The sequence below is a fragment of the Lissotriton vulgaris genome, chromosome 7 (genome assembly GCF_964263255.1).
Source record: "Lissotriton vulgaris chromosome 7, aLisVul1.2, whole genome shotgun sequence".
NCBI classification, from domain to species: Eukaryota; Metazoa; Chordata; class Amphibia; order Caudata; family Salamandridae; genus Lissotriton; species Lissotriton vulgaris.
In genome coordinates this window covers 1,122,802,893-1,122,827,865 of record NC_141695.1, presented here as the reverse complement: position 1 = coordinate 1,122,827,865, position 24,973 = coordinate 1,122,802,893, and positions in this window count along the sequence as shown.

The window sequence follows — 24,973 nt, the reverse complement described above, 5'->3', positions numbered from 1 at the left end:
GTTATCTTCACCTTGCATTTGAAAGCAAGCTTTGATGGTGCTTCTTCTACACATGTCTCAGTGTCATGTGGCACTGGATATAACGTGTGCAAAGTGCACTTTCAGCTTTTAGTGTCTTTAATGAGTAAATGTGTTGTGTATTATGATTTGTTTTCAAAATTGTGCTTTATCAAATCCTACCTTCACCCTTGATCAATGAAGATTTTGTGTGGTGTAAATAGATATATGATTACATTTTCCCTTAACAGCTGAAAATTGTGCAGGGCTGCGGTTTTCACCCACTCTGCCAGGGAGTATGAAAACTTTGCTGTTGTCATTAGTGCTGTGGAGCTCATTGGAGAACTGGTGTTGGACTCTATATTGATGAATTCTTCTCATCTACAACAGGGGCAGGGTGAAAGGTGAGTGGTAGCAGGCAGAGCTGCAATTCAAAAGTTAGCCTAGAAAAAAAAGATCTTCAAAGGAAAGAGTATGAGCAAGTAGAGGAAGCTGCAGAAAGGAGAGGTTAGAGGATGCATGGAGATCAAAGAAGAGCTTTGAAAGTGGTTCAGTAGGAGGTCCTTATAAAGGGAAAATACAAAGATGCACCATAAGAAGTAAGATGGAGCAAAATGTGAGCTGCAGTATGAGAGTTGTGAGAGGCAACGGGGAGGCGAAGATGGACAGGTGACAGTAGGCATGGGCGGAAAATCCGTTCCGCTCGCGGATTTTGCGGATTTTCGGGAAATCCGCAATCCGCGAGATTTGCGAATTTCCCGCAAAATCCGCAAATCCGCGAGCAGCGGATTTTGCTCGCACTGCTCGCACTGTTCGCGTGAGTTCGCGCCCCGCGAATAAGTGCAAAATTGCAGAAATACGATCTTAGCAAAACTGAAAGTAACTACTTACCAGGTTCAAAAGTTCAGGCTCATCATTAGTAGCCATTTCCTGTAGTGCTTCCTGAGGGGCCCCTCCAGAGTTCAGTTGCCAGTTGAAACTATTATGTGACCCTGCTCTGAACCTCAGAATAGTTACACATATGCAACAAAGGTCCTGAATTACAGCTAAGGGAGACAAGCAGGAGCCAGGCTGGAAGTTAAAATCCATTAATCAGCCCCTAATTCATTATTGTCAGTTGGGGCAGGGCAGGTGTTGTAACTAATTTTGCAACAATGAAAGCACTTAGCAAGTGCAAAAGATCACTAATCAGGGCGCACTAAGGAAGCAGGTGCCAGCTAAAAAAATATTCTGTGACACATTAATCAGCCCCAAATTAATTCAGGTCGCTTGAGGCAGGGAAGGTGTGCTTTGCTTTGCCGAAAATAATGTACACTGGACAACCAGAGGGTGTGGTGATGAAACAGAGGGTGGCATGGGTGGGCCAGAGGGTGGCATGAGTAGTCAGAGAGTGGCAGTGGTGACAGAGAGTGGCAGTGATGAAGAAGAGTGTCCCAAACAGGCTGGACACGTAGAAACAACAAGTTCGCAAAACTTGCGACCCGACAGGTAAGTTCGCAAATTGCGAAATTGTAAAAACCCTCGCGAACTGGCAGAAACACGGGCGAACACACAAAAAAAAATCCGCAAATTCGCGGGAATTCGCGGATTTTGCGGATTGCGAATCCGCAAATCCGCAAAATTCGCGAACGCGAGATCCGCAAAATTCGCCCATGCTTAGGTGACAGTGATGAGAATGCTGGAGTAGGAGAATGGGAGAAGGCTGAAAATCTGCAAGAAAAGAGACTCGAAGTAGAGAAAGCTTCAAAAAGAGGAGGACAACGAAGCCTGTAGAAACCGTGTCTTAAGTCCAGGTGGTAATCTGAAGTGGCCATTCTGGTTGGGCTGGTGTGGTGGGAGAGCAGGGGTTCCCTAATTGTAAATGTTAGGGAACCCGTGTGCTATTTGGGTGAATTCCTGTGGTAGACACTTGGTGAGTGGTTGCTGTAAGACATCTGTGGAAATTAATGGGTGAGGCGTTTTTAGGGTAAGGCAAGGAGACATTAAATAAATCATTCAAGTAGTAAATGTCATCAGCCTCCACCCTCACTTTGCAAGGGAAAGGGGGAAGCGGGAGAACTGTAAAGGCATTACTTCCAGAGCGGTAGTAATTATTTCACCAGCAATGCCAGTAATGTATATAGGTGATGGGAAAGTGAAGTTTACCATATATAGGAGAAGTGTGGCTCAATGATTAGAGCGGCAGACCCTGATGCAGAGGTCTTGCCCGGACAAGGGGTCAATTACCAGCCTCGGCGGGTCTTGGGCTCAAAATTCCACTGACCTGATAATCCTCACCTCGGTGCCTAGTCCCACTCTGCAACTCTGGGCAATAGCTTGCTTAATCTCCACAATGGCCCCCACAATGCTAAGGATGCCTGGCCTCCACCTTGGGGGTGCCCAGGAGTGGACGCCTCACAGGGAAAGCCAGGATGGGTTCCACAGCGGTATTCGTACAAGCGCCTTGAGACCCTTGCGGGTGAGTAGTGTGCTATACAAGTATCAATTTACATTTTTACATGTTTTATTTGAATATTAAGCTGGTTTTATGCTAATGTATGTGCTAACATTTGATGCTTAAGCAATTTTATGTGACCTAGTTTAAAGCTAGTGTGCACCCCAGGACTAGTTTATTTCAGCCCCTGTTTTTGCAGTCACCATTGACTACATGCATATTTCCTCATGTACCATATGTACCCTTATTATGACCTCCCACTTGGTGATTTCCTATTGCTCTTTGATAACTGTGACTGACGTTTTATTCAGCACATTCAAAATGCAGCATGTTCTTGACACTAACGCCACAGGTGGGGCAAGAGGGCTGAGTGCTTTCTCTCCATTATCTCCGAATTATTATTCAAAAAATCCAATGTCTTCACTTCTGAAATCAATATGCCTTCTAGAATTCTGCCTCTCACTTTTTCTCCTGCTCGTACAGTCTCTTTCTCTCATTTTCTCTCTCCCGATGGGAGGTATAACACAAGGGACACCACGACATTTGTAGGTTTCTTTTTTTGTACATTTATATAGTGCAAACTCAACACAAAGGTATCTGATCACTTTACAATGAGCACCAGTTGCATTACAGATGGACACATTCAATTTTAGGCATGGAGAGATTAAGTGATTTTCCCAGAATCACAGAATATTGAGCCTCCTGCTGAGACTCAAATCTGGTTTGCCAACTTCAAAGTTGGCTGATCTAGTCATCATGTCACACCATCTCCCCAAGATGTGTTAGTCAGGCTTCTCCAAAGGGTAGTTTATGAGCCACTGGTAGCACTCCTGCTACCTGTAAGGAGATCACATCTGTGCAGTCTAGCCTACTATTTTGAAAAGTTCTTGCTTGGTTGAATTAATATATGTGTATCATGTTTGTAGAATCAACATATATTTAAAGCTCACATTTGAGAGATAAATCAAGTGGCGAAGGGGAGACTTATAGCTAATATTATTAACTTTGTTTCAATGTGAAGACATTAAATATTGACAAACATTTTTTTACATCTTTGCTGGCAACACATGCCTGTTGCTCTGAGGTTATCACTGCTGGTAATCTTGCATATGGTGTCCACTAATCTAATCTTGTCTGATGCCACCACTACATCGCTAATAATATTACAAGCTCAAAATAAATTGTGATTTCTTCAGATCGAGTTGTGGGGTATAATATATGACAGGCACTAGGCTCAGCCACACAAGTGGGGTACCATTTTTATTGAAGACATGTGGGAACATTTGTTATTACCAATTCGATTTCTCTACATTTGTGCCTTCCAAATCTAAGCCAGTGTGCTAGAGAGAAGACATGTTTCAAAATGCCCTCTGAATCAAATGCTAGTATGGGTCTCATAAATACAGAGATCTACAATTCAGAAATACATACGTTTCCTTCATACTCATTTTTTGCTCTTTATATTTTATGATATGAATTGCCCTATTTGCTGTTCACAATGAATAACACCTGCATGATGCAGCTCAGTTGTTGGCTCTGTATAAATTGGGTTCTTGGAGAACCTACAAACTTCTTATATCCCCACAACCAGAAGATTCTAGCAGATGACACAGTATATTGCTTTTGTAAATCGGTCATTGCGGCAGGACGTTACAGATGATGTCGGAAATGGCTGTATTTTCCTGTTCATTTTCAATATTTCTTTATTTCAACAGTTAGTTTCTTTGGGAAAACCTCGGTGGATCTACACGTACTAGGTTTCAGAAATGTATAGCTTTCTGGCATCTCCCATGGGTTTTACCCCTGTTTCCCTACAAACTGGAAGTAGTTTGAAAGCCAAGTCATTAAGAAAAATGAGCTAAATATAGAAAAATCCCAAAAATGTGATTAAAGATTTAGGGCCATATGTATCAAGCTAATTTTGAGTCTCAAATGCTGCGAATTGCAAAAAACAGCATTTGCGATTAAACATTTGCTATTTCCAATGTATGATGCACAATCGCATCGCAAAATGAGAAATCGCTAAAATAGCAATTCCTTACGTTGCGAAACCCAGAACTCTGTGAATTCCCTAGAGATTCCTTATTTTGTGATTTTCCCAGTTAGCGAAATTCGCAAACGGGAAATCGCCAAATAAGAAATCGCTATGGAATGTATGAAAAGATCGCAAATAGCTAATTCACAAAATTCGCTATTTAGAGAATCACAATTAACACCAAGTAGGAGCAGGTGGTAACCAGGTGCAAACTATTTAAGGAGTCCCACAATGCAACAGACTTTTTCCACAATGGCTAGGCTGTACGTGATAGACAGGAGGTTGCGACTCAGAGCTGCTGCACAGAGGAGGAGACGCCAGGAGAGGATATTCCGCGTGCACATTACCATGTTACAGCGGACTGAGGAGGACATCTATACAGACTACAGACTGGATGAAGAGAGAATCCTTGATTTAATTGAGGAGCTCAAACCTTTTCTTGAACACCCCACATGTAGGACACACTCCATCCCCACCCACATCAAGGTCCTGTGCTCACTGCACCTCTTGGCATCAAGTAGTTTCCAGGGGGGGTTGCGTTCCTTGATGCCCTGGTACAGAGGCTGCATCACCACATTCACTTCCCAAGCACCCCAGTGGCACTTGACCAGACCAAGCAGGACTTCTATCAAATAGCCCAATTTCCCCACGTCGTTAGATGCATAGATGGGACACATGTTGCAATGTCCCCCCCTCCCAGAATGAGTATGTGTTTAGGAATCACAAATCCTACCATTCCCTGAACATACAGATGGTGTGTGATGCCAAACACATCATCACGGACATTGTTGCTAAATACCCAGGCAGCACGCACAACGTTTTCATCTTCCGTCACAGTGGGATACACTGTCGACTCACAAGTGGAGAGTTTGGTGAGGGATATCAACTAGGTAAATGCATTTGAACAGAGGCCACACTTTTTAAGGATAGCATTTGCAGGACAGAGTTTAACCATATTCCTCCCGCCCCACAGGTGACAGTGTGTATGCGGTCCGTGACTTCATACTGATGCCCTACCTGAATCCAGCCAACGTTGGGGAGCGGCGTTACAACAGCACCCACATAGCAACCAGAGGCAACATTGAGCGGACATTTGGGATACCCAAGAGCAGATTCAGGTGCCTACATAAGAGTGGAGGGGCACTATAAAACAGCACCCAGACCTGTTGTAAGATAGTGGTAGCATGGGCCATGCTGCGCAACAACCAGGAAAGGCACACCGGTGGAGCTCAGTGAATCAGATTCATCAGATGTGGAGGGGCCAGCTCCAGGACGCATGCCAGCCGGTGTAGTTGGATCAGCTGCTGGATGCCAGAGGTGAGATGAGATTACACACAACTATTTCTAGGTATGAAAATATGACACAATGCTAGATATAATTTGTGAGACTGTGTTTTAGTCCTTAACTCCAGGATGAATGACGTCACACAGTCTGAGTGACACATAATGTCTCTCCCAATGTCCAGCACAAGTTACTGTCACAATGCAAGTCTTTCATCAGGAGCAAGTGTCCATGAAAAGTGGGTAGCTGCACCCATCCAGTGGTTTTCTGCACCTCAAATGCGGCACTGTCGGGAGGAAGCCCCTGTTTGGGGTTGCACAGTGCCCTCTTCACTTGGCCTACTAGGCCTGCTGGTACGGCCACTACTGGGCCTATCCATGGTGGGCGGGGGGGGGTGATGCTGCTCCTTCCTGATTGTGCACCCTCATCTGTGGGAGTTAGGACTCTTGGCCCAGTAGTGTGAACTGCCCGCAGCTCATCTACAGCAGATGTTATTTGGACCAGGGCCCTTGCAATGTCCTGGCTGTTGTTTGCTACCTCGCGCTGCATGCAGAAGCTGCGCCTTGATGGTACATTGGTAGCAGAGGACAGGCGGTTCACCGTCCATGTGTACAGGTCTAGGAGCTGCATCGCCCTGCGCCTAGCAGCATGGTCGGCCTTAAGTTCCACACACAGTGCCTCCAGGGCACCATTCATGCCCCTGAAGCCTGCCCTGACTTCCCTCTGTAATGATTTATATTTTTGGACTGCAGGTGCTGTACTTGCAACATGTGCATCTCCAGTCCGCCGAACACTGTGTCATTCCCTGGGTCTGCAGCACTGCTGGATGCACAAGACCTGCGCCTGGTTTGGACTGTTGGGATGGGATCAGCATGTGCACAGTGTTGTGGCTCTGGCTGTGTGGCGTCAGTTTGGACATCGCCATCGGTGTCCTGGCCCTCGTCCTCTAATGGGGTAGTGGTGGCACTACTTTTCTCCTGCGGTGCTTTGGAGGGTATACTGGGCTGTCCTCCTCCTCTGTTTCCTCCTCTTGCCCTGCTGCTTGTCTGTTAGGGGAATCACCCTGTCTTCCACTGCCTGTTGCCTGTGTTCCAGATGGTGCTGTGGACGTAAAGCACACACTTATTTACTGTTCTGACTTGCACTTGTCAATTATTAAATATCACTTTTTGGGATTACATGTGTCTTGTATTTGCCTTTCCTGATGTGCACATGCTATTGGGGACTGGCTGGGTGTAAATGCTCCACTGTAATGTACATTTGACTACATCTACCATAATGCATTGCAGTGTATGCTTGTGTACCTGCACTGGACTTCTAGTTTTGTCCTGCCCCTGGGTTGTTGCTGGGTGTGTGGGGGTAGTTGGGGTGGTGTCAGGGGTGTGATGGCATGCTTCTTACCTTGTCCTGGTACCGGGGGTCGGAACTGTCAAGGTCAGCCACACCCATTACACTTTCTGGAAACAGGGTCCCCTCCACCAGTTCCTCTAGAGGTGTGGAGTCAGTGGCAGTGGAGGTCCCTCCACCAGTCTTCCTGGCCTACTCCAACTTGACAGCCACTTTCTCCTTGGAGTGCTGGCGCATATCGTATCAGCTCTTTCTTAAGTCTTCCACACTCCTGTGTGTGACACCAACAGCATTCACTTTCTGCTGGATTTCTGACCATATATGCCGCTTGCATGTCTCAGGCACCCGGAGTGATTTCTTCCCAAATAGGAGCTCATGGCTTGTCACCATTTCTTGTATGAGCACCTCCAACTCAGCATCAGAAAACGTTTGTTTCGTTTTCCTCTGGGTTTCCCTGTGCTGTTGCTGCTGTGTGTCCTGGCTGGCCATCTCTCCAGTGTCTTCCATTGTTTTCACCACTGCAGAGTTCCCTCTCCACTGCTCCTTCTCTCTGACTGTGCTTCAGAAACTCAGGTGCAGCATGGGTAGTCACACTTCCTGGTTGTGATGTCATCAAGCTGCACCTGAGTTTCCGATTCTCAGATTTGAGAAATTCGCAATTTTGCGTTTTTTTCCGTTAAGGAAACGCTATTTGGGGTGTCGCAATGAAAATAGCGACTTTTACAGAAGCTCTATTTTTGGTGATTTTTTACATACATACCGTTTTGCGATTCTGAAATTGTGATTCGCTGAAAATCGCCAATTGAGAATCGCAAAAGGGGAGCTTGATACATATGGCCCTTCATTTTTGATACATCTCTTTGTGTTCTCTGTGTATTCCTGAAAGCTGGGAAGATGATGAATTTAGCACAGCAAACCTTTTGTTGATACCATGCTAAGATTAAAAACACACTTTTGTGGTGCACTTTATTCCCATTTTTCCAAAATGTAGCTAATTTGGATATTTTCTCAATACTCACCAGGGGAATCCACAAACCATGGGCACCTTTGGAATTTCCAAGATGTTGTGAAAAAGGATGCCAATTTGGTGTGGATCCTTTATGTGGAAAAAAGGTTATGGTGGCCTAAGCGCCAGGTAACCCAAATAGCCAAAAAAAGGCTCAGCACTGCAGTGGAAAAGCATAAGCCGTTAAATGGTTAATAAATAAAGGATGCAGTAGTACACACTGTGCAAGGGACCCACACTGCTTATATAGCTCTGCCAGATACTCCTGCCTTGAGTACTGGCTCCTGGTTTGGCTGAAAGCACCACCCAAGAGTTCCTTAGAAACTCTGGTAGAAAAAGTCACATTTATTTCTGGGGACAAATGTGTTAACCCCCAAACGTTTTTCTGTGGTCTAAGCAGTTCAGCATAATTACAGAGGTGCTACTGCAGTTGTGACGTGATAGTGATTCCATAGTTGTAGTTGAGGTTAATTGTCTGTAGGAAAATTAATTCTTTGATTTCTAATGACTATGGTCTTCTTCAACAATTAACATAAAAAAATAGGCACAAATATGTAAATGCATGTAACCATTGCTATTAGACCTAGGTTGCAGACCTTTAGATGAGATGGCACAGTTTCGATTAGTGGCACTCTGGCGTTGGCTCTGTACGACTCCAGAGCTCAGCCTCTTCGCTCGTGAGTTGGATGAGGTTAAATCTTTGTGGAGTGCACATAGAATCCCCTGGCTCAGGGAAGTTAAACACGTTTTGTACCCAATGGGCCTTCCTGAGCTGTGGATAAACCCCGGGCGATCCAGTTTCCCCCCAAAACAAGATTTTAAAGATCTGTTCTGGGCTTCTAAAAAATCTGTTCTGGTTACCCATTCTTCGGACACGAACCTAACGGGTCTTTTCTTAACTCACAAATTGACACCTTCCCTCGAGCCCTATTGGGACTTGATATGTAAAACCCTGGATCGTAAACTGTATCACCAGTTTCATGTAGGTACACTACCCATTAACTCTTTCACTACAAAGAGGGCGAAGAATGTAAGCAACAAATGTTTCTGGTGTCCCGATCATGTAGAAAGTATCGACCATATGTTTTTTGCATGCCCAGCATACCGAGCCCCACGTCTCAAATGGTTGAAACCTTTATGCAGAAGTTTGGATTGTGGGGGATACCTTGAAGCCCTGCAGAAGTTTCGCAATATTAGATCTGAGCTTTTTGTGATTTGTGTGGCTAAATTTCTGGGTTGGGCGTGGCTGATCCGTACCAAGAAATTGAACACTTATTTAAATTAATTGCCATGATATGAATTACATGTCGTATGCTTACAACTTTTCTAAACATTATGGGACATGCTTGCAGTTGTTTTTATATTTTATGTATTGTATGTTGTCTTTTATGAATTTTACTTCGAAATTAAGACATAATGAACTGTAAATGCATGTAATCCTGATGTTGTAAAAATGTTGTGCATATGAATACCATCTCATTATGTAAGAGGGGGTTTCCCAGTGTGTTGACAAACTATTGTAAATCCTTAAATCGAAGTTTTCTTTATCAATTGATAAGCAGTGCATTCTCTTGCATGTATATTGTGTTGAAATGTGTCTTTCAAACTTCAATACCTGGTGACGGCTGTCACACCACATGGCCTGAGTTTGGGAAAACGTTGAGCAAGTCCAGTCTGGGGAAACAGGTAAACCATATAAGTGGCTGTTAGTTAATAGTAGGGTTGAGGTTGTTTCTACGTATTTGGGTGTGCCGTTCACTAGACAGTTGAGTTAGGCCTTGCAAAACGAATTGGGGGAGACGAGGGCAGCAACAATGTTAGGAGGCCTTGTTCACTTTAAGAAGGCTTTTGGTGACCCTTCCTGGACTCCCCTTTTGATGGCTTATAATGCAATGGTCCTCACTCAATGCCTCAACGGGTCGAGTTACTAGCCTTAAGTATGGAGGGAAGCTGGGAGAGATGTGAAAGTAAATGTTTGAAAAAAATGCTGGCTCTCCCTAAAAGTTTAATGTCCCAGGCAATAAGATTAGAAAGAAATTTGCGGGCCTGGAACTTTTTACCCTATAAAGCAACCTTGCGATTTTGGGAGAAACTTTGGGTCTCAAAGGTACAGAAGATATTAGCATTCTGTGCTGCTGAAATAGGAAAGAGTGAATAAAAGTGGGCGAAGAATGTCAGGAAAATGCTACAAGCCATCACAGGAGCCTTAAATAACTGAGGCCTCACACCGTTCTAAAGCAGAATTAAAAATGGGCTAACAAAAAAGAGTCAAAGTTGGTTGACATTAAGAATGTAAGGAACAGACCCTCTTCTTGGGAAAATAGGAATACATTTCCGTATTTATCAGCACTTCCAGACTCCCCATTATGTTTAGAACTATTAAAATTTCGGGTAGCATTAAATGTGCGATATATGAGTTGAAAAATTTGAAGTTTTCTTAGGTCCATTTTCAAAATGTTAACTTACATGTAATAATTGATTTATATCATTTTAACAGGCTTCGTTGTTTTGATTTAAAAACCGCTTTTAAATGGAATGACAAATTGTCACAATGAACACTTGCACTTTTGTTACATATGGAATTTTTTGATGTGGCATGTGCACTGGTGAAATTCTATAAAATATGTCTGGATTAGTGATGCAATGGGCTCAGGTGTCAGTGGAATGGAGATTATATACACTAAATGATGGTGCATTAGGTATTTATCTGATTAACAAGTGGGGGAGTGGGGGGGTTCCTTCATTTCTTCTTCCCCTTTTAAAATCAAGATTTTATTTGGTTTTAAAATGTATGTTTCAAAGACAGTGTCTAAACATTAATAAAGTATGAACTGAACTGAGCAAGTCACCAATCACTACATCTGCATCATTAACAGTGAACTACAGTGGCAGTCAACTGCCTAGCCGCATCATGCTGTTGAAAGCATGCCATAATTGCTCTCAGGGGTGCTGGTACTTTTCACAGGGGGTTACTGCCAGCTGAGCTATAGAACTGCTTGTTTATGCTCGAACATGACACTGTGCTTCAGCACACAGGTGTTGGATGCCATAATACAAAATACAGCACCAGCTGTGTCGCCTACCCTGAAAAGCAGAGCAAGTGCGCACATACCAGCCTACATTGCCTCACATGGTTTGCCAGCCAAGCTGAATATGTTGAATATGTCAGACTTGGGGGGGTGGGTATGAGTGGGCCAGTGCCAAATGCAGAATCTGAGGCATACTTTTTTTCATCCATTAGTGATCACACGGTGTAGAATGCAGCATGACTGTCAAGAACCCCCTCACCTGACAATAAAAGAAATGCGCAGGAGCAAATATAGTCCATCCTTTCACCTTATGCTGAACCCAAAGCCCCAAGAAACAATGATCATGGGTATGTAGCCCTTAGGAGAAAGGGGGAATGGTAGCGAGAAAGAGAAAATACAGAGTGATGGTTCCACAGGCAGCAGGGTGGAGAATAAGCTTGTCCAGTGTAGCAACCCTCATCACCAATGCTAACAGACTGAGTCTTTATAAGAGAAAGTAAAAGCACACAATAATTATGTAAGGGACTTGCGGGCAGCAAAAAAGACCCCACACAACCTTTACCTCCGCAATGCATGCAACTTTTCACTTAGCACTCAGCAATGCCCATTTAGAAGACGCCACTAGTCCAATGCTCCTATTATCCTTATAGGAATATCATTCTCCAAGATTTCCTATTAAATTACATAGTAAGGGTTGGCGTAGAACCAAAGTCAAGGAATTAGGCGGGCCTCAGACACCAATTCAGAGGTGGAGGCAAAATAGGCAAGCAACAGGACAAAGTTTAAAGACACACAAAAGTAATCAGTAAAACTCTCAAAAATCAGCAAGGAAAAAACAAGAGATACATTTTCAGGATTTAGCAGAGTTTGATCATTGTGGTACAGAGCACTGACTGAGAGGAATGATGAAATGGGAGACACTAGACGTCCAAGGAACAAGAGACACAGGAAAAAGGGAAACCGGATCCTTTTTACCCATAGGTAGTGTGGTTGAGAGTGGTGTATGCAGAAACAGTCATCAAAGGCGGCACACTTTGTTTGAGCCTAGGAGATGAGGTATATGCAAAAGCAGTTTGTTGAGGAAACCACATATCGGGGAGCTGGAAGATGTGGTGTGTTGGAAAAAACTAAGGAAACGGAAACTGGCATAGGTAAAACCTTCTCCCTGGAAGTGTTTCTTGAAGCCAAGTGTAGACTCCATGTCAGGAGCAGCTTATATCTGGACGCATCTCCAAGATGACGGCCCACATCACTAGTCCCTGAGACCCTGTCTTGTGAGATCTCAGGACAGGCATCAAGGGAAATGCTGGAAGGAGTCCCCAAAAAGTGCTGGCAACAGTAATCAACCATACCTCATGCCTTCCAGCCCCCTCCCCTTACTGTGAAGGGCTGCACCATACAGTCACCTTCTGCACAACTCAAGAGGGGCATGTTCATTGCTATAAGGCGCTAAAACAGGTGGGTGTTTCCAGGAGATATCATGTAACAAGTATATGTATGTCCCAACAATGTGTGCCCACATCGCTCTACCATCTAGACTGGAAGGGATTACACAAAACCTACAACAATGCAAGGCAGACCTAAATAGCCTATCCACATCACCATAAAAGCTACTAACAATCGGTGGCCAACTAGGAATTTGAATACCAACTGTCATTCTCAGGACCATCTCACCAACCACCACCTCATGCCATCAATACACATCCCAACAACCTGAGCTCACCCCCCTCAAAGTTCCACCATTCAAGATGGAGGACTCTACTCTACACCAATGCCTCCACTTGGCCCTGTAGACTACTAGATCCACTCTCTGACAAAGATATCCACACCCTACTCCTTTATAACTCCTCACACTCCGTTAACACTGACAACCAGGGGCATATCCTATCCATCTCTGCAAACCCACTCAGAAAATCAAAGCCTAATCATAGAGTGGTAAACAAATACAATCTTAAGCAGGTTACCCTTACTCATACCTCCCTAACCAGGGCCACTCCCGATCTGAAATGCATGCTACTTAATTGCAGATCAACTTCAAGACTTGCGGTAGATATTGCTGACCTTATCCTCGCACTTGACCTCTCCTCCTTTTCTTTGCAGAAACATGGCTAAATGATGCCTCTGCTCACATCCTGGACATACTCGTCCCTCCTAGCTATGACATCACCAGACCTGATAGACCCAGCAGACCAGGTAGAAGCATTGCTTGCATTCACAGCAATAGTTTCTCAGTCAAACACTCTCTATCACCGATTCTATCTTACTGTGAATATTTATGCATCAATATCGCATGCAACAACAGATCACTATGCAAATTACACACAATCTATCACCCACATGGAAATAACCTATATTTCACAGAAGAAATTATGGAAATCATTGCAACAAACTCGGGCCAACACTGCACCAAATCTACCTTGGAGACTGCAACCTCCACTGGATTGATTTGAATGACCCCATAGTTAAAAGCCTTAAATCCTTTCCTGCTGATCTCAACCAGATAAAATTCTGTGACAACTCCACTCACAACATGAGAGCGACTTTAGATCTCATCACCACTAATGCACACTCTATTCAACTAGAATCCATCCTCCCCTGACACCGGTCTGACCAACATTGCACCACAATCTTCATTTTGAAATCTGTAAGAACAAATACGCTCAATCAATGAAACCTAAAATATGAGAAAGGAGCACACACAACATTAACTTTAATGAACTAACATCTGTCAGTAATAACCTCCTTCAACCTACTGAGGACATGTCAGATGTTCAAGATCTTACAAGCCATTACACCTGCTCCATGAAAACATGGTAGATAGACTCGGTCGCACCTTTACAGCCCCAAAGAATGTCCACTAAAGACTCTAAACCATGGGTACTGACAAACTTTCTCTCAGGGGGCAAATTTACAGTGTGGTTTGTGTCCAAGGGCCGCACCAGGGGGTGCGGGGTCAGTGGGGAGGGGTCAGTGGGGGAGAGGCGGGGCTAGAGCAACAAAAGAAACTGTGACCATGAGGTTGAACATAGGTCCCTGCAGCGGACGCCTTCGTCCACCGAGCCACCAGACCTGACATACACACATCTCTCTCTCTCTTTCTTTCTCTCTCCCTCCCTCTCTCTATCTCTCCCTGTCTCCCTCCCTCCCCCTATCTCTCTCTCTCCCTCTCTCTCTCCCTCCCTCTCTCCCTGTCTCCCTCTGTCTCACTCAGACTGTCTCACTACCTCTCATTCCCTCTCACTCCCTCTCACTCCCTCTCTCCCTGTTTCACTCACTCGGTCTCACTCCCTCTCTCTCTCTGTCTCCTTTCTCTCTCTCAGTCTCCCTCTCTCTCTTTGTGTCTTTCTATCTCTCTCCTTCCCCCTCCCTCACTCTGTCTCCCTCTCTCTCCTTTCCTCTCCCTCACTCTGCCTCCCTCACTCGGTCTCCCTCACTCTGTCTCCTCACTCTGCCTCCCTCCTCCCTCTGTCACCCTCCTCCCTCTGCCACCCTCCTCCCCCTGTCTGCCTCCCTCCCTCTGTCTGTCTGTCTCACTCCCTCTGTCTGTCTCCTTCTGTCTCCATTACTCTGTCTCCCTCCCTCGGTCCCTGTGTCTCCCTCCCTCTGTCTCCCTCCCTCTGTCACCCTCTGTCTTCCTCCCTCTGTCTCCCTCTTTCTGTCACCCTCTGTCTCCCTCCCTCTGTCTCCCTCTCTCTGTCTCCCTCTCCCTGTCTCCCTCTCTCTGTCTCCCTCCCTCTGTCTGTCTGTCTCCCTCTGCATGTCTCCCTCTGTCTGCCTCCCCCTGTCTGTTTCCCTCTGTCTGTCTCTCTCTGTCTTTCTCCCTCTGTCTGTCTTCCTCTGTCTGTCTCCCTCTGGCTGTCACCCTCTGTATGTCACCCTCTGTCTCCATCCCTCTCCTTTTCTCTATCTCCCTCCCTCTCCCATTCTCTGCCTCCCTCCCTCTCCTTTTCTTGGTCTCTCTCCATCTGTCCCCCTCTGTCTGACTCCCTCCCTCTGTCTCCCTCTCTCTGTCTCCCTCTCCCTCCTTCTGTCTCCCTCTCCCTCCCTCTGTCTCCCTCTCCCTCCCTCTGTCTGTCTCCCTCTGTCTGTCTGTCTCCCTCCCTCTGTCTCCCTCCCTCTGTCTGTCTCCCTCCCTCTGTCTGTCACCCTCTCTCTGTCTCCCTCTGTCTCCCTCTCTTCGTCTCTCCCTCTGTCTCCCTCCCTCTGTCTCCATCTGTCTGTCTCCCTCCCTCTGTCTCCCTTTGTCTGTCACCCTCTTCCTCCCTCTGTCTCCCTCCCTCTGTCTCCCTCCTCCCTCTGTCTGTCTCCTTCTATCTCCCTCTTTCTGTCTCCCTCCCTCTGTCTCCCTCTGTCTGTCTCCCTTCCTCTGTCTGTCTCCCTCTGTCTGCCACCCTGTCTCCCCCTGTCCCTGTCCCTCTGTCTCCCTCCCACTCCCTTTCTCTGTCTCCTTTTCTCTGTCTCCCTCTGTCTCCCTTTCCCTCCCTCCCTCTCCCTCTGTGTCCCTCCCTTTCCCTCCCTCTCCCTCCCTGTCTCCCTCTGGCTGCCTCTCTTTCCCTCCCTCCCTCTCCCTCTGTTTCCCTCCCTCTCCCTCCCTCTGTCTACCTCCCTTTCTGTCTCTCCCTCTCCCTCCCTCTACCTCCCTCTGTCATCTCACCCTGCCTTTGTGTGCCTGGGCTGAGACAGCTTCCCGGGCACACACACACACACAGCCGCACCCTAGCACTTCCTTCACAGGTCTTTAAAAGACCGTTTGCATGTTAATGAGGCTTCTGTTGTTTTTCACCTCTTAGACCCCTGCAGCTCCACTCTGACTTTCATTGGAATCACCCGGCCCCCATAGAGCAGCAGAGTCTCTAAGTCACGCTGCTGGAACCGGCAGTGTTTGCAGACACTCTTTAAATAATTTATTTAAAGCACGGGTACGATGTCTGCAATGTCCGCGGGCCGCCAAGGAAGGCTTGCCAGGCCGTTGGCGGCCCACGGGCCGTACTATGGGTACCCGTGCTCTAAACCCATGGTTCAATGGTAGGCTTAATACTGAAAGAAGTAACCTGAGACTAGCTGAACAAAAGTGAAGATCCTCACCTCCCCTTGAGCACCTCAAGCATTTGTGATCACTTAGTAACTTATATTATAAAAGCATCAGGACCTCGAAAGAAAATTTCTTCAGAAACCAACTGAATTGAGCAGGTAACAGACCAAAAAAACTATTTGAGCTCATTAAACTTCAATCAAATGTCCTACCCAATCCTCCCTCAGCCTGACCCAGTATACTGCCGAATTGCAAAGAATTTGACTCCTTGGTAGAAAAGACGGAAAATATTAAATTGGATTTAAAGATGGTTCTGGAACACCATCTCCTTGCATCTCTCTCCAGGCCTTCCACTTTCTGGTTTGTGGTACCCTCAAGTCTTCCAGCGCACATCCTCAAAAACAATGTTTCGTGGAACTCCTTCAAACCCATGGAAGAAAACACGATCCTAAACATTTTAGCAGATCTGAAACCCTCAAACCATTACAATGACCTACTACCCCCTAACTTCTTCAATGAGATCACATTTTCGATACTCCCACTTTGAACAAAGATTGTCAATGTCTCCCTCCTTCAAGGCAAAATCTCTGATTTCCTAAAAGCTGTGGAGATCACCCTTATTCTAAAAAAACCTATGGCTCATCACCCAGACCAAAATAACTTCTGCCCTATCTCTAGTATTCCTATTCTGGCAAAGCTCCTTGAAAAATATATACACATCCAACGCTGTAACCACATAGAACAATTCCATCTTCTTGACCAATTCCCATCTGGCCTACAACCAGGGCACAGCACTAAATCGGTACTTACACATATAGTAGACGATTAACTAAAAATGTTAGATCAAAACGATTCATGCCTCCTTATCCTCCTTGATCTTTCTTCAGCTTTCGATACGGTTGCACATGACAACCTACTAGGCTTACTGGAATGCAGAATGGGACGTTCAGGGACTGTGCTAAAGTGGTTTGTGTCCCTTCTTCAAAACAGATCTAAAAAAATCAAGGTTAATCAGACAATGTCTAAGTCCATGCCTGTTAACTTTGGGGTCCCAAAAGGTTTCTCCCTCTCACCCACTCCCTTTAACCTGTTCATGGAGCCACTAAACTCATTTCTAAGAGCAATCCAACATACACTATCATATGTATGCTGATGACACCCAATCATACCTGAAAGTCTCTTCCCTGGAAGTCATCAAAGCCTTGAACTTAACCCTAAAAAAAAATTGGCTTACTGGCAACCACCTCAAAAGTAATACTCTGTAAACAGACTTTCTCATAATCACCCCTCCCAAACAATCACCCATCATCAACGACTGGATGAAGCAACTAACAGCCTTCGACTGCCTTCCTCAAGTCATTGACTCAGCAAGATTACTAGGAATTATTCTTGACAAGAACCTTAACATGCAGAACCATATTAGTACTGCCACCAAAGGAGCTAACCTCAAAATGAACATCTTAAGAAAACTAAAACCTTTCCTACCCCTCAAAGACTTCAACTCTGCCATTCAAGCCTTAGTGATTCCCAAGCAGGAATACGGAAGCGCACACCTAGGAGGTCTGCCTAAATCCACAATGACTCCCTTAAGAGCCTCCCTAAATTATGTGGTAAGGCTCGTCACTGGCTAAAAAAGGAACAACCATATCACCACTGATTTGAAATCGCTCAACTGGATCCTATACGAAGCAAGAATTCTTCTGAAATTTACATGTAGGACCCACAAAGTCCTACTGTTCACACCCGAGGTTACCTGGCTAAGAAGTTTATTCTCTTTGGGGCTCCAGATCCTCTAGAAGCTCCTACAATTTACTACTGTAACCTCAGAGATTCTCAAATAAAAAACCTACAATAGAGCCTTCACTGGCATTGCCTTGAGAATTTAGAACTCGCCCCCCCCCCGAAATAAGACTGAATCCCTCAACGACATCCTTCAACAAAGAAGGTTAATTACTACTCAGTAACGCATTTCTGCCCTAGGTCCTTGGAACTCTTCTCTCACTGAGCCCACTTCGACCCGTCGACTTCTCTCATGATATGGCTTGGTTGTTTGCTTCTGTCCTGACTTTCTGTCCTATCATGATGGTGATGACCAGCCCTCCCAGAAATTCTGTCATATAATGTTCCTTTCTTGACTAAATTTATATTGATTGAATATGTCTCTGCTATATAACAAGTATAAATTGTTCTAATACCCGGGAGGGTCTTGTTTGCACTATATAAAACTTTCAAAATAAAATATAATAAATTACAGTGCAAGGGAGTTTTGCACCATGGGAAATGGGCTGGGTATCAGTGAATATTTCGTTGAAGTACAAACATCACACATAGCGTGAGTCGTAGCAATGATGAGGTAAGTGACTGCCTCTGAATAACCAGAAAAGGCAAGCCTTTGTAAAGTCAATATGTCTGGCATTGTCATTCTGCCCTTCGGCAATTCTTGTTTTGTACTGTCATTGTGTTTGAAAAGGTTTATTGTAGGGGAAGCTACCAGGCCCTCATCAATCTTAACAAAAACATTGGCTAAATGAAAAAAAGTTTTTGGGTCTCAAAATACCACACATTACCACAGTAGTCCCTGATACTGAAGAAAACTACTGTGTGCATGAATGAGCTTCTTGTGAACAGGCAGCACGCCTCATGCTGTATGCTCGAGTTGGTGAAAGAAAATGTGACATGACACAAAAATGGACTAATGGATGAAGTCTGGCAGAAAACCCCTGTAAGAAACTATGTTATACACATAGTTATACACAATTTTAGTAACATCAAAAGTTCTTGGCTAACACTAGGGGGCACATGCATCAAGCACTTTTGCATTCGCAAACGGTGCGATTCCTTAAAATCGTCCGTTTGCGAATGCAAAAGTGCTTTTTCAGATGCATCATCATTTCTGAATGGAATTCGCTGATTTTGCGACTTTCCAGAATGCGAATGCATTTAAGGAATCGCAAATTTGCGATTCCTTAAATGCAATGCATCATTCAGAAATGAAATTGCGAGAACAAGGTTTGGAAGTGCAAATTACCACGAGGTTGAACCTCGTGGTAAATTGCGAAAAATGTTTAAAATGTACTAATTTACATTTTAAACGATGTCATGTTACAGACACACATGTCCTTAGGACATGTGTGTGTGAAACATCCATTTCAAATTACATTTCGGGGGTGCAGGGGGGGGTCCTTTGGACCCCCCCCTGCACCCATGAAATTTTCTAAGTGCCATTCGCAATTTCCATTGATTCCTATGGGCCTTTTGGCCCATAGGAATCAATGGGAATTGCGAATTCGCAATTTTGAAGTCACAAAATATTTGCGAGTCAGTAAAAATTGCGAATTTTACCGAATCGGAAATATTTTGCACTTTCCATGATGCATCCCGTTTTGCGAATCCATATTTGCGATTCGGTAAAATTCGCAAATTTGGAAACGCAAAACGGGAGTTTGATGCATGAGCCCCTAGATTTACAAAATTAAATTGTTCTGGTGCTGCCTGACAGCCTCTTGCCTTTGCAAATGTGTTTTGTGGTGTGAATCAAACTAAAATGCAAGACAAATATGACATACAGCCTTAGTTAGTTAGTATGTATTAGTGTAGTCCTCAGTTAGAATACACACTACCATGCAATACAGTGTGGTTATCAAAGCACTACATTGCTGAGTATTAAAAAGATGATAACTTTATAAACAACAGTTTCAAATGGACACAATCTGGTGAGGTGTAAAATACAAGCAGTCGGATAAACAAAGGCCACTCCAAAAAGAAATTTCAACCACATTAGCTTGAGACAGGAACTGATAAAGCTGGAATTTTCACTGTGCTCACATGTGGTACAAATCCTCATGTTAACGCAACAGGTTCTACACACAAAGGCAACACAAAAGTAATAATACATTAAAACAAAAAACCCTGGCACAAAGGGAAACTCCTTTGCGTGTGGAAGTGCTCCTTGTGGATGGGTAAAAGCAGTCACTAAGGGGCATATTACCAACAACTAGCGTTAATTATCGCTATGTTGGTTTAGCGGCGATATTTTTATCGCCGAGCTGCGGCGATTTTTATCGCTTAGGAACTTTGCTATTATCAAGGTTTATCTCCTAAGCGATAAAAATCGGCCGAAATGCATGAATATCGCTGAAAAGTCAGCGATATTCATGCATTAGCGAGCTAATGCTCTTAGCCATGTTATCCACCTACCATTGGATAACATGGCTAAGAACTGCTCAGGGGCAGGTGTTAGCTTTTGGAGATATTCGCGCTTAGCGTGAATATCTCCAAAAGTTGGTAATAGGAGAGAGCGATGTTAGCGACTGTTTCCAGTCGCTAACATCTTGGCACGCCCACTTTGCATGTCATTAGTGATAAATATCACTGACATGCAAAACGGGGCCCAAGATGGCCGCTATCTCCTACTAGATGTCGCTAACTGGTGTTAGCGACAGCTAGGTAATAGGGAGATAATTTTATCTCCGCTTTCTTGGCTTTTAAAGCCAAAAAAGCGGAGATAAACCCCCTTGATAATATGCCCCTAAGTGTCCCATTCTGTAGCTGTAGTGGGTGGAATGTGAATGACACAACAACATACCAAATGATGAAAAGAGCGGTCTGAAAGACTCTTTAGGAGTATTTTAACCATATAATTTTAGAAAAATCACAAAGTCTAAGCTAACGCCAGGCATAAAGAAACAACAGCAAACGGGTTGGTGGTATCTTGATCCTTTAAAATATTAAGAGTAGCCACTGCTCTCCGTGACCAGTCCATGCCTATAAATGTTGCTGGTGCATAATGAGCGAAGTTTTTAAGCGACAGTCCATTTTTTCCGCGCACTCCCAGAGTGGCCCCTAGATGTTTTTGTGCAGCCGCAATGGATGCTGTCCCACTTTTCGAATGAGTCATTCACTCATCCTCTCTCTGCTGCTTTGAAACACAACAAACCATTTTTGGTGTCAAGAATGAATGAATGTGCGACAGGCCGGCTCCCTCTCCAAATGAGACCTTTTCAAGCAGAACACGATACCTGGTGCTTTAGAAAATAGGCCGTCCATCAGCTGGGCTGTCCATCAGCTGTGCGCCTGCTTTCACCGGGAGGGAGACCCGGCGCATTCTTTTGATAAACCGAGGAATCTGAGTGTAAAATGAATCCCATTGTTGTGTGCTCTGTGTTCATCACGCTGGCTGTCCAGGTGCCGCAAGACAGGGAGGCGTACAGGCTGACGTTCCGTTGCAATGCCTGGGTCGCAGCACTGAGACGGAAGCCATCCAACCTCACGGAGCGTGGAAGAGTCCGCCATGTCATCTGAATGAAGGTAGGGTAAAGAAGAGGAAAGGAGGCACATCTCTTTCTTCGAGTGGGTGCAGAATGCCTTTAATAAGGGACTGTACAATGTGATCCCTGAATATCCGCAAGATGAAGACGCTGTGGTAACACACACAGTAAGGAAATGTAACTGTGCACACATCTGGCTCCATGAGGTTAAAATAGCACTGAACCTTCAGGGCTTGGACCTCCGCTGCTCTGAAGTTGGTGCACAGTAAACCCATTGACGGTTTCTCAAAGGAAGACACATAAATGCGTGAAAGTCGGAACAGCTACCTGGCTTCAGACTTTGTACGTGAGAAACGTACGGACTCTTAAATAGATACAAAATAAATCTCAAAGTACGCCCGTTGGAACTGGCCAACCACACCCACCATTTTTTGTTGTTGCATATTTATATAGCACGAACTCAACCCGAAGGCATTGGAGCGCTTTACATGAGCATCTGTTTAAACATTCGTTTTTGGTGGGCAAAGGGAGAATAAGCGATTTGCCCAGAATCACTTGATGCTGAGCCAACACCAAGACTCAAACCTGGCTTCTGCGCCCCAAAGTCGGTAGCCCTAGCCGTTAGGCCACATCTTCTCCATAAATAATGGTACTGTTTCCCTTGGACCAGACCCTTTATATGTATACTCATGTCAGTGTTTTGTATAACTTCTGCAAAAAGATACCTAAAATGTAATCGGAAACTGCAAGTGAAGAACCTCTCCTGGTCAACTGTACTACTGACTGCAACCTATGTATCCACAGGTGGCAGAAATATAGAAAGATTTATACTGCTTTCCAAGTGTAGTTTCAGAAAATAAGTGGAAAAAGAATGCATATGGGCATGCATGGGTGTACAGTGTATGTGTGTGTTCAGAAGAATAACAATGGTGCCACTGATGAAGTTATTTGTAAAGACAGCTCGCCCTATTATGGCGCATGCTGCATGGAAAGGAGTGCTGCCATCCTGTAGTCTTCCAATGAACGAGTGTAGCTTATACTTGAAGGTGGCTGGCTTGCTTCTACATATGTGTGTAGGAAATTTCCCAATTGACTATGCATTTTCCAACACAGCCCGAAATATGCCTTGAATCTCTTGCTAGTGTGGAGCTGCCCCCCCCTCAGACGTTTCGTCAGTAATGTACCAATTGCAAGTGGCCACTATTTACCCGGCTGTAAAGAGGATCTCATACTCCTTCAAGTATAGCATGTGTATACCCTCTGTTAATATGCACAGAAAGTAATCAATATAGAGTGTCTGGTCTCCCTATTGTATGGCGACTCGCAGGGCATAGTCATGTTGCATTCATAGGCATGCACACATACATTTCTGTGAAAGGGGAATCCAGGAAAAATAAAAGGCAGCAGAAAAGAAAGACTCCCATTTTTGGGTCGAGCCTACCAGCCAGCACAAGCTGTCTGATTGCGAAAGACAGATTGTGTATTACCAAGAATATCTAAGGATTTGTTGTTATCCCATTGCTTAGCTTTGGTTGGATTTCCTATCACTCTCATTAGGCTGCTTCTTATATGATTGCTTCTTTCCCGGTATTGTGTTTGCTTTTCCTATGGAACAAAGCCTCTTTACCAAATTCTTTGTTTGGCCATTTTGTATGCTTTCTTTGCTTTCCTTTAGGCAGCTACTTTTTAGGTCTAACCTCAGCAGTGCGAATATATGATTTTTCCACGATTACAAGTTCCACGCATGGCATTACCACGCCAATTTTACATCGCAAGTGGCTTTACCACGCTGGAATTTGCAACAAAGGATTATACCACGCATTTTAACGTCCTTTAAGCACAAATGATAAAGATTATTTTCTTACCTGACACCTTCCTGTCTTTCACCAGCAGCCCGTACTTCCATCCACCATCGAAATAAGCGTCAAAACACGTCTTCCAAAACTAAAAAAGGACTGCTAATTTGATGTACACGGCACGTCTTTGGGGGAGGCACTTTCCTTTTATTTCGGTGGTACTGAAGTGCGTTTTTTTTAATTTGAGTAATCCGCTCCTTTGTTTGTTTGTTCTTTTAAGGGGAGACCCCCCCAGCCCCCCAAGCCCACGCAGAACGACTTGAAGGAATACCACGTCTCCCCCCCCAGCCCGTGGTAAAGACGGTCGTGGAAGGCACCCTCGTTGTAAAGACGTTTGCGTGGTAAGTGTCACGTGGTAAACGTCATTAGTGGTAATGCCTTCGTGGTAAATGATGTTTCCCGTCATGTGGTGATACTCCATGGGAGTTAACAGTTGAGACAAAGGTGGGACGAACAGGAAACATTATCCACTCAGAAGCAACATGTTTTAAAGGACACACACAAAAGCAAATCAAAGGCTGGGGTTGGCCTGTAAGCCCACAGAGTGAATACAGTATGTTTTGAAGAGACAGTGCATGCACTGCCTGGGAAACATCATTTACCACGAAGGCATTACCACTAATGACGTTTACGATAATGTTTCCTGTTCGTCCCACCTTTGTCTCAACTGTTAACTCCCATGGAGTATCACCGCATGACTTGTACTCTTCCACTTGTCTCATTGCATTACGTGTCTTTGGAACTTTTTTTTTATTTTGAGAGAGCACTTCTTATAAGCAGCATTCCATATCGCCGCTTTTAACCCCCCAGGCTTTATCTTGATCTCCCACATGCCCATCACTGCTTCATTTTGCTTCTCCACCTGCACTCTCTAATCTCATCCTGTCCCCACCAACCAGTCTTTGGGGACCCGAGGTGGACGGTAAGCACACATGTTGTGTTTTATTGTTTCATACTTCTGCCTCAGCTGCAGCTTATGCCCCCATCCAGCTGCTGCCCTGCACGATGTGCAGGAGGCGTTATCTGCAGCCCCACTGGGAACAATGACTGCTGCATATATGTTGGGAACATGTTAATATATGCTGCTATAGTGGTGTTGATGAAATAGGGAACATTTATTATTCGTCCTTTAAGCCTATTTTAAATACAAAGTCTCCCAGGAAAGGGAGTAGGTTGATTGTTACCTTACAACAAATGTCAATTCACTGTGTTGCACGATTAAAACCTGGATTATCAAATTATATGAGGTGAAACAACTCCATTTTGCTAAAGGTGCCTCAATCATGCAATCCAAACTTTTGCAAAGGGTCGTACCTCAAAGTCAAATGTAAATAAGTCTTTTCTCATTGTAAAGTCGTAGATACCTTATCCTTACATGTGTTGAAACTAACACCTCATTTTCTATTTCATTATGGCTGATATCTCTCTCTCGAGCTACTGAAGTCACATACGCACTTCTGGCCAGGTGTGCAATCCCCATAGGGCTCAAAGGGCTTCAGGCCCCCGTCGTGTGTGTCAGCCGGAACAGCTCAGCCCTGGCTGAGACAGCTGCCCGGGCTCAAACACAGACAGTTTTTGAGCTGACTGGTCTGGCGTCCATCTTATTGCCGCCCCACCCGAGTACTGCACAGGTCTTCAAAAGACCATTTATTTGCTAACGAGGCTTTGTTGTTTTTTCACCGCTTCTT